This window comes from Nematolebias whitei, chromosome 1 (assembly GCF_014905685.2).
Source record: "Nematolebias whitei isolate Nwh7 chromosome 1, NemWhi1, whole genome shotgun sequence".
NCBI classification, from domain to species: domain Eukaryota; kingdom Metazoa; phylum Chordata; class Actinopteri; order Cyprinodontiformes; family Rivulidae; genus Nematolebias; species Nematolebias whitei.
This window is the reverse complement of record NC_056498.1, coordinates 5,163,177-5,172,119: the sequence shown is the minus strand read 5'-3', so window position 1 is coordinate 5,172,119 and position 8,943 is coordinate 5,163,177. Positions and strand designations below refer to the sequence as shown.

Here is an 8,943-nt window from a genome sequence, read left to right as displayed (position 1 = left end):
TGTCATTCATGTGTACACCCAAGTACTTGTAGCTGGAGACCACTTCCACCGCAGATCCTCTTATGTTCAGGGGGGTGTAGGTGTTTTTGTTCCTTCTGAAGTCCACAATCATCTCCTTTGTCTTCTTCACATTGATGTGAAGGTTATTCTCTCTGCACCAGCTCTCCAGGTGTTCCACCTCCTGCCTGTAGCTGGACTCATCATTGTTTGTGATGCATCCCACCACCGCTGTATCATCTGCAAACTTTACAATGTGACAGCCTGGATGGGTAGCTGCACAATCATATGTGAGCAGAGTAAACAGGAGGGGGCTCAACACACATCCCTGAGGAGAGCCAGTGCTCAGGGTTATGGTGGAGGAAGAGAGGTTGTGGATCCTCACTAACTGTGGTCTGTTTGTTAAAAAGTCTAGTACCCAGTTGCAGATGGAGGGGCTTAGTCCTAGTGTGGATAGTTTGTCCATCAGGGTTTGGGGGATCATGGTGTTGAAGGCGGATGTGAAGTCCACAAAGAGCATACGGACGTAAGAGTTTTTCTGCTCCAGGTGGTTGAGCGCAGTGTGGACCACAGAGGAGATTGGTGTTCACATGTTAGGCTGATTGGTAACTCTAAATTGTCCCTAGGTGTGAGTGAGAGAGTGAATGGTTGTTTGTCTCGTTTGTCTCTATGTGGCCCTGTGATGGACTTGCGACCCGTCCAGGGTGTACCCCGCCCCTCGCACTGTGATTGCTGGACATGGGCACCAGCGACCCCCGTGACCCAAAATGGAATAAGCGGGTAAAGATAATGGATGGATGGATGGATGGATGGATGGATGGATCTCTAAGAAAGCAGCAGATTGTGTTGAGTCTTCGTTTCATTGCAGTCTCCCATCACTCACTAGTTTTGGCCCTTTACACCTGCTTTTTTCTTGAATGATATATACACACATACTTGTAAATTAGTTTTTGTTATGTTGTTTTAAGTTGTGAGCACAACATGCAATGTTGCCAGGTGTTGGAATGAATGCAGAACAGCTGAAACAGAGTTAGATATGAACACTGTTTAGTCTAACTATATTTTAATGAACCGGAAGCAGAAGTTAATTTGAGCCAGATCCTGCCAGAACAAGATCCAGGAACTCTCTCATTTTGACCTGTTGTATCCCGGCAACTCTTTGTTCAGATCCGGCAGCTCCGTCCCTAAACGTTCAAAGTCATCGCACAGTTTTATTTTGATTATTTATTAAAAATACAACGGACGGACGGCAACCGAGAATTGAAGCCTTCAGGTGCTTCAAACGGTGCCACGAGATTGGAGCAGGAGCAACAACCAGGACTGAGTCAGTGGAGAAGAGTTCAGCTCAGAACAATGAAGTGAGGGGGGGGGGGGGGGGTAGGACACCTGACAGAATCAGCACTGCACTATTCACACACAACCTGCTGTTCCTCTCCAAAATAGTAATTTTATTAAGAATCTATAACTGTAAGTAAATGTTTATGTATAAGAACCTGTTAAAATACACCAAAATGCAGGAAATGACATCTGTTATTCAAAATTTCCTTTGAGAGGACCCACGGGCCAAACCTTGGCACTGATATGTGCATTTTTGCTCTCAAGGAGATTTGGATTTATACAATAGGCATAATACAATTTTTATGTGTTTTATTGATACCTTAAAATCGTTTGGTCATGTAAATCATGGAAAATTGTTTTATAAATTGCACGAAATAGGAGTTCTGAAATATTTATTAAGAATCTTAGTGTATTGGTATGCTCACCAGTCTATGTCTATAAAATGGGGAGAATCTGTATAATCTTTTTATGTGAGTAATGGTGTGCGACAAGGCAGCATTTTGTCTCCTGACTTTTTTTAACATGTATATGGATGATTTTTCCAAGTAGTTAAATCAGTGTAGGACTGGCTGTTGGGTTGGCAATAGAACCATCAACCACCTGATGTATGCTGACGATCTTGTAATCTTTTGTCCATATAGTGGTGGTCTGCAGCAGCTGTTAAGGGTTTGCTCTCAGTATGGATTGGAGTTTGATATTAAATATAATGCAAAAAAGAGTAACATTATGATTGTCAGGAGCAAAGAGGACACTAAACTATCTTTCCCTGACTTCACTCTGTCTGGCAGCATTGACACAATCCTTGAGTTTTCGACCCATTTGCAGGCAGGCAGGCGAAGGCAGGCGTTAAAATAAAAACAATTAATTTTAAACAGCAAAACAAAAAGCTGATGTGGCAGCAAAAAAACTTACAACTGAGATCAGGCAAAAAACAGGAGCAGGCAGGCAAAACTGAACGGGTACAGACTCGGACGGGAACTCAGAGGCAGGAGGACTGTGTTGTCTGTAGAGAACAGAACAATGAGTGGAGGAGAGAAAGGCTTTTTATAAGACAGAGAGAGTGAGTGATGAGAGCACCTGGGCAGGTGGCTGATGAGAGACAGGTGTGAATGATAAAGACTGAGGAGTGAGTGGAAAGTGACAGAAAACAGAATCAGAAACGCAGGGACAGAATCACACAGTAGCAGCCTAGCAGGCAACGAACAAGCCATCTCGTTGCGGTCTCCTGTTTGGGAATGTTATAGCTTTCTTGTTAAAACTCAACAATGGGAAAAGACAAATGCAAATCCAAAGGTGTGTCGACGTTGTTTCATGGAGATTGGACCTGCCACAGGCAACACGTCTAACTGGTTAATGCGCTTGAAACGACATCAGCCGAATGTGAACGTCTCTCCTACAAGGAAGAGAAGAAGCTTGGTGCAAAGACTGATAACAGCAGCATTTAAACAACCTTTATCAGGTCATTCAGATCGGTCCAAAGCAATAACACAAGCTGTAGGAGTTTTTAAAGCTCTGGATCTATGTCCGTATTCTGTTGTTGAATGTGTCGCTTTAAGCATGTGATTAAAATTCTTGAGCCCCGCTGTCTATGACAGAGTTTCTCTTCGGTCATCTGCCTTGGGAATCACGGGGTGGGTGGGGGGAAGAAACCTCTGTTTTGCATGCTAGTTTAGCACCACTTTAGTGCTAGCAGTTGTTGATGGGAGAGGGGATTTAGGATGTGTGAGAGAAGCAGAACGCTACGTCTGCAGCATCTTAGCTAACATATCTTTGCTGTGTGCTGCTAGCTTAGTGCTAGGTTAGTTCCGGCAGTTTTTGACGCGGGAGTAGGGGGTGTCTCGGATGCGTGAGAGAAAGAGCGTGCTCTGTTCACACAAGGAGAGCTGTTAGTCAGACTACTTCTTGTTGTGCCATTAACTCTAAAATAGTTATTGAATCAAGTGTTACTTATGTAGATAAACAAACATAGACGTTTAACTATCCATTAAAATACACCAGAATGCAGAAAATGGCATCTTCTTTATTCAAAATTGTCTGGGGGAGGACTCCCTCTTTCCTCCACAGATCAGAAATGATAAATGACTATCAACTTAGAAATAGTGCATTATTCTACAAAACAACTGCAATTATTTAGGAATGTTTTTAGAGAGTCAAAGTCAGAGATTCTGTATTTGTCATTCATACCACATGTGGTACATATGGTGGAACGAAATTATGTACACAGGGTCCCAGTTACATCCAACAATAAAATGTAAAAAAAAAAAAAAAAAAGAGCAATAAGATCTAAGATATGAACTAATAAAAACTTAACTAAAAATATGCTAAGCACTAATACATAAAAACAATACACCCAACAGCAGCACAAACATGAGCATGAGTCTGTGTGAGCAGTTGAGCACGAATGAACACAGCAACATGAAACAGATCAGCAGCAACATGAAACAGATCAGCAGCATGATGTAATTTTTCACAGTGATTATTCTGGTTAGAGATTCATGAGTCTAGCAGCTTCAGGGTAGAAGCTGTTCCTCAGTCTAGTGGTTCTACATTTAATGTTCCTTTTACCCTCCATTCCCACGATAACAGCCGTTCTCTTTCTCCTAACAATTATGACAGTATTAAAGTTCAAATATTTCAGTTTATTCATTTAGGGCAGACAGTCATAAAAACTATCAACTCATTTTGGTTAATGAATTTGAAAGATCCTCCAAATTACAGAAGATTCTCATGTTTTGTTTGAGTTTTTGTTAGTTTGTTTTTCAGTCTACCTGCATCAAAGAAAATTGGCAACACAGCGTAATTCCAATACCAATTTTACATCTAGGGTAAGAAAAAGTGTTATGGCAAGTAAAGGGTTTGGAAACATGTATGAACCTTTTTACTGAGGGCTCAACAAAAATCAGGCACAGTGTAACAGAAGTCATTAGTTCTAAATCTTTTTTTACAGCATGAAATGTTGAAGGTGCCAGAATTAGAGCGGAGTTTTCCCACCTGTCTGCAGACGCCGACAACAGAGGTGTCCATCTTCCACCATCAAACAACTAAAACCTTCCTTTAGGTCCCTCGCCACACACATTGTGTGCACTTCAGCTACAAAATAACAGCATGGATTTCCTGCTGTGTAATTCAGGTACGTGTCAGAAAGCTGTGATGACTTCCCAGAACACTGACAAAGCTCTGGGAATACACTGGTACTTGTGAGTTCTTGGACTGGTCCAAAAACAGTTGTCAGGTTACACAACCCTTTATAGCCTTACCTAGAAAGCAAAGAGTGTTTGTCTACGTTTGATTCCAGTAACAGGACTCGAAGAAACAACCAAAAATGAAAAAGTTGTTCTGAGAACTAGCCTTAGGGCCTTTGATGAGGTAAAGATTAAAAAGCTTTTGTAGCAAAGCAGTCAGATCTGCAGTGCAAGAAGGAAGAGGAATTATCAGCTTGGATGGTTGACTTATTCAACACAATTTTACCATAAAAAAGAACAAATTCCTTAAAAGTTTTTGAGGCTTTGCCTGTGTCTGTTTGTTAGCAAAATGTCTTGTGAACTACTGGTTGGATTTCAATGAAACTCTCAAAAAGTAATAACTGATTGTACATTTACAACTAATTAACTTTTGGAGTCAAGTTGTCCTCCTCTTCCAACTGACCTTAGAAAACACAACAATGAACTAGAGAAATTGCATTTCCTGCAAAAATGGAGTGTGAATGCTTATTGCAGAAGAACTTGCTGAAAAACAGCTGAAATTACTTAAAAATATGCTGAATTGTAGCTGAAAGGAAAGAACAGGCATAAAGTAGAAGACAGCAGAAAGAGCACAAAATTGCTGAATCAGGATTTAAATAATCAGAAATAAGCACAATTAGGAACTTATCTAAAAAATGCTGAAATCAGCAAAAAATTAAATAAAAACAGCTGAAAAGGCAGAAAAAAAAAAAGCTTAAACTTCCAGAATGTAGCAAAGAGCTAAAATGAGCTAAAAATGTGGAGTTAGCTGAAAAAGTTAATATTAGCATAAAACAACTGGGTATAGTAAGTGTTAGTAGCTGAAATAGCAGAAAATACTGAATCTAGCAGGAAAAAAACTGAAAGGAGCATAACAGCTTAGCATAACAGCATAACAGCTGAAAAGTAGCTGAAAAGGCAGAGAAAAGCTTAGACTTCAAGAAAGAAGTGGAAAGAGCTGAAATGAGCTAAAAATGTGGAATTAGCTAATAAAGCTAATATTAGCATAAAATAGCTGGGTGTAGTAGGGTTATAGCTGAAATAGCAGAAAATGCTGAAAGTAGCAGAAAAAAGCTGAAAGAAGCATAACCAGCTGAAATGAGCAGAAAGAAGTTAATTGGGCTGAAAGTAGCAGAAAATAGCACAAAAAAACTTGAATTTATCTGAAAACGGCTGGAATTAGCTAAAATATGCTAAAAAGTAGCTGAAAGGGGAGAACAAACTTGAATTAGCAGAAGAAAGCGGAAATAACACGTTTGCTCAATTAGGCTGAAAGAAGCAGAAACAAGCACAAAAAATCTGCCTCGACTGGCTGGGTTTGGTATGAATAGATACACAATGGCAGGTCAAGAATCACGTTAAGATAGAAATAGTATCAAATGAAAACTATTCAATTTTAAATATTCATTTATGGAAATGAGGTTAATTTGTCCTCTAGTAGTCTAAGCCTATGGCAGCATAACAAGACAACCCTAACTATAGGATTGATCAAAAAGGAAATTCTTAAGCCCAGTCTTAAAACTGGACAATGCCTCACGGACAGAAACTGGAAGTTGGTTCGAGAGGAGCCTGATAACTGAAAATTCTTCCTCCCATTCTGCTTTTGGAAACTCTAGGGACCGCGAGTAAACCTGCAGTCTGAGAGCAAAGTGCTGTTAGGAAAATATGGAACAACAAGATCTTGACTTCCATTTTGGTGTGTGGCTGCATCTAGGCATAAGAAAAGACTCAAAAATTGGGTTGCCACTTCAATATTGTGTGTGTGTGTGTGTGTGTGTGTGTGTGTGTGTGCGTGCGTGCGTGCGTGCGTGCGTGCGTGCGTGCGTGTGTGTGTGTGTGTGTGTGTGTGTGTGAGACTGTGACAAACACAATCTGCTAGCTACAATACCTTAGATAATTCATGTTAATACCGATGATTCAATTTTTATGTTTTATGGATACCATTATGAATGTTTCTGTTCAGTGCCCTGCCATAACTGCTGTTGTGACTTGGCGCTATATAAATAAGCTGAATCAAATTTAATTGAATTGTGTGTGTGTTGCAGCACGGTGGCGCAACTGGTAGAGCTGCTGCCTCTCAGCGAACAGGTCCCTGGTTCAAACCCCGGTCCAGGGGCTTTCTGGGTGGAGTTTGCATGTTCTCTCCGTGCATGCGTGGGTTTTCTCCGGGTACTCCGGTTTCCTCCCACAGACCAAAAACATGCATGTTAGGCTGATTGGTAACTCTAAATTGTCCCTAGGTGTGAGTGAGAGAGTGAATGGTTGTTTGTCTCTATGTGGCCCTGTGATGGACTTGCGACCTGTCCAGGGTGTACCCCACCCCTCGCACAGTGACTGCTGGACATGGGCACCAGCGACCCCCGTGACCCAAAATGGAATAAACGGGTAAAGAAAATGGATGGATGGATGGATGTGTGTGTGTTTGGGGGGTGTTAACCAGCCACCCTAATCATTTGAGGAAACTGAGTTTTCAAGGTTTAGTATATATTAAAGGTATACTTTCCTCAAATGACTGGGGTGGCCAAAGATCATCTATGGTGGCTTAGGCCCTCACTGGCCACTCCCTGCCTCCACCACTGCACATGGTGGTGGATAAAACGTCTCCCTTCACTCTCCAGGATCCGTCACTCTGCGCTGCCTTGGACAAGAAAAAACACCTCCCTCTGTTTTTCTCCAGTGTTCTTCTCCAGTGTATTTCCTCCCTACTTGAATATCTTGCACCAAAAACATTAAGGTTTACTTAAAACATATAAGCAGGTCTCTGATGTGACACTGTAACTTGCTCCAAGTGTCCATGGTAACATCTGAGCACCTCAAGGTGCCGCAGGTCACTCTGAGAAACACGCTTCAGCAGAAAGCTGTAAATTCAGCTTTTCGTTTCTCGGAGGACAAATGAGTCATTAAGACGTTTAATAGTCGCACAGAGCTGCATTAAGTTTAACTTTAGGACAGTAAGTAACTAACAGTTTACTCTCATTACTGGTTAATCTTTAATCTCAACAAGGAAAAGTAACAACTGTTGCCCAAGTTCTTCACCGGTCTGAGCTTTATGAGAGAGGGGCAAAGAGAAAGACTCAGATTAAATCTGGACTAGGGATTTTATTCAGCAGTGTCTTCTTTTTGCTGGACATGGGCAGCGGCGACCCCTGTGACCCAAAATGGAAGAAGCGGGTAAAAGATAATGGATGGATGGATATATAGATATATATTAAGGCAATTTAAACCCTTCCCACACTCTTGCAATATTCTGCACGTTTCTAAACTCTAAATGCTTTAAGAGCACAGAATGTCATGATTTCAGCTCCCTTCCTCCTCTGCTCTTTGCCACCTGCAAGCGCTCTTGGCCACGCCCACTCCTCCGCTCTGCACAGTGAACATCTGATCAGCTGTTTAACTGCAGCAGGAAGTTTACCCTGCAGCAGGAAGGGCTGCACAAAGCTGCAGGAGGAAGCTTCTTCTGCTGCTCTGGGCTACACAAATGTGCAGCAGGTGCTAAATAAGTCAAAATAATGTATTTTAAATAAACATTTTATCCCCAACATATGGCTCATCCATCAATCAGCCAACTGTGTGTCATGTCCAATCTTGTTTTGAAAAACCGCGACAGAGCAAATCCGCAATAAACGAACCGCGAAGTAGCGAGGGACTACTGTACTCAAACCACTAAAAGTCCACTCCAGGTTTTCCTGGTTACCTACAACTCTCCAGCAGCAGTGTTTCTCCTCTGCGTCTCCTGCCTTGGCAGGATGCTCATGGGGGAGGAGGTGGAGACATATCTGTGTTGCTCCCCATTTTAGCGAGTTTAGTGCAGAGAGTTGTTGACAGGGTGGCGGTTAGTATCATAGGCATACAGTATATACATGGTTAGGAGGATGCTTGAGAGAAGTGGAGCGTTATGTCTGTAGCATCTTAGCTTAGCGTTAAGCTAAGTGTGACGCTGTAAGGCGCTGTGTGTTAAGGCGCATTAAAGTTGAAATTTCTTTTAAACCCCACACCTTATTGTCCTCAAGCTTCGTGAGAAACATCATTTAGATTCTTTAGATGAGTAGTTTTTAACACGAGTTTAAAAAAAGTCTAATGGTGTTGTTGTTTTTTTATTTAATTTCTCTATAAACACAAATAGTGCCAACCTGACACTGTGTGTTAAAGTGCATTAAAGTTGAAATGTCTTTAAAACCCCACAGCTGAATTTACACAAACTTGGTGAGAAACATGCTTGACCATCTGACAGCAGTAGGTCAGAGCCGGTCAAGTGGCTCCCTTCCCCCCACAGGGCTAGCCCTACTGTATCCAGGGGAGGAGTGGGTGATTCAATAACTCTTGAAGAAATGCCTCTCAACCGCAGCTGCAGAATGGCTGATGAGAGCAAACCTATTACTCTTAAAGA

At 41.7% G+C, this 8,943-nt stretch overlaps 1 protein-coding gene across 1 annotated transcript in view; it reads right to left on the bottom strand.

Moving 5' to 3' along the window:
* Positions 1-8,943, bottom strand: part of pde5ab (phosphodiesterase 5A, cGMP-specific, b) — a 271,503-nt gene that overhangs the window by 239,390 nt on the left and 23,170 nt on the right. The gene's annotated exons all lie outside the window — the stretch shown is intronic.